Source organism: Myotis lucifugus, unplaced genomic scaffold (genome assembly GCF_000147115.1).
Source record: "Myotis lucifugus unplaced genomic scaffold, Myoluc2.0 scaffold_319, whole genome shotgun sequence".
Taxonomy (NCBI): domain Eukaryota; kingdom Metazoa; phylum Chordata; class Mammalia; order Chiroptera; family Vespertilionidae; genus Myotis; species Myotis lucifugus.
In genome coordinates, this window is record NW_005871367.1 from 109,920 (window position 1) to 111,900 (window position 1,981).

Below are 1,981 nucleotides of genomic sequence, written 5' to 3' on the forward strand. Positions count from 1 at the left end.
TAACTGGCTGGGGCAGGGGGCAGGTTTTCTTCAATTTCAGACGTAAGTGCTTTTCCCAGTAACCTTTGCGTGCTGGATAGATAGTGTTTTTCAGGAGCTGGAGGTATAATAATGCCTTGCGATGACAAGTACTTAAATATGACATCTTGGTGGACTTTTGTACACCTCAGAAGTTCTTCTGCATTTGATTGTACACGAATATTGCACGAATGGCATCTTGGCGGTCCTCAGGCTGCACCAGGCTGAGGTGGTGGTGTCGCACAGGGCCATGATCTCATCGTCATCCATGACCTCATCGTTAGCCATGACCTCATCGTTAGCCATGACCTCATCGTTAGCCATGACCTCATCGTTAGCCATGATCTCATCGTCATCCAGAAGGCCGAGCAGGTTAGGACCTGGGCAGCTGAGCCCTGACAACTTGACCCTCAGGAAGGGGGAAGAGGATGAGGATGATGACAATAATGTCGCTCCTGTAGGTCCATGGGGCCAGCACCTTGGCAACAGGCACTGGAAGAGCCTTTCGGGTTCCCCTCCAAAGCGCCTCGGGTATTCCAAACCCTTGGGCAGAATTAATCGCCAATGAGGTCCATCTGTAAACGAGTTGCTCCAACTAGTTGTGCAGGGCAGAGCAGGGTCCCACGGATCTCACTTTAGGGGAGCACCACGCTTACACTGGGAACATCCACCTTCCACAAGGCAGCTGGTTGCGGAAAACTAAAAACATCTTAAAACTCTACGTTTACTTAGTTACACACCTGGACGTAGTGTGTAAGTGATGAGTGAAGCCTACCACTTCCTCCAGAATTTGAGAGATAAAAGCTACCGGATTCTTGACCTTTCCTATAAACGTTCAGTTCTCTCATATTTGCTATTCAGGTGAAAATGGAAGAGGTTGAGGAGTTAATAGCGAGACTCGAGGAAACAGAATTTGTTGTATAAACAACAGAACGTGAGTTGTGAGGAAATGTGGCCTGCCATCTCGGGTAAGCCCTAGAATTTAGCCCGTTGAACATGCTGCCTCTGGCAGAAGTAGAAAGGAGCATCTTTTGGGAAAATATGGTTGTGCCTTTCAAGATGCAAATCTCAAAGGGCTTATAAAATCCTCCAAATAGTTCCTATGTTTCCTTTTCACAGAGTCAGGCGAGGCTTAACTCTTGTCTGTGCTACTCGATAGGTATCCCTGAATCACACAGGCAAGTTACCTACTCTCGCTGAGAGTCAGTGTCCAAAAGGTGTAAAACGGGAATGGTAATACCTACACGGAAGGTTGTTGGAGGATGAAGTGAGATACACACACAAAATGCTTGGCGTGTAGTAGTCACAAAATAAATGGTAGTTTCCATAGTGCTTTGCAAACCTTCTTCTTAAAGGACTGCACATGAGCACCTCAAACACATGCATGGCCAGGTCTCATCCATTTGTGCATCCCAAGCACCTGGTACAGGTGAAGAGCATGTAGTGGGCGATCAATAAAAGTTTACTGAATCAATGAATTAAAGATAACAATAATATGAACACATTAAATACTTATATAATGCATATGTACTCTATTATTTAATTATAATAACCTTCTGAGGTATTTACTCCTATAAAATCAAGGCTCAGCCCTGGCCGGTGTGGCTCAGTCGGTTGGGTGTCATCTAGTGCACGGAAGGGTTGCTGGTTCAATTCTGGGTCAGGGCGCATGCCCAGGTTGCGGGCTCAATCCCCAGTTGGGGCCCTGAGTGAGGCAGCCAATTGATGTTTCGCTCTCACATTAATGTGTGTTTTTTCTCTCTCTCACCCTAAAAATCAATAAAAAAAATCTTAAAAACTATCAACTAAAATCAAGGCTCAGGGAGATTAAGTAACTTGTCAAAGTTCACACAACTCCGAAGTGATGGAGCTGGAATTCAAACCCAAGCCTGTGCCCTTGAACATTATACTCTATTGACGGCCTCCTGCTCAGGCAGTGCAGGAAGCTGCGGAGAGAAGGCGG

At 46.0% G+C, this 1,981-nt stretch overlaps 1 pseudogene; it reads right to left on the reverse strand.

Annotated features, from left to right (window-relative positions):
• Positions 1-360, reverse strand: part of LOC102438142 — a 1,334-nt pseudogene extending 974 nt beyond the window's left edge.
• Between the last annotated feature and the right edge of the window lie 1,621 nt (positions 361-1,981).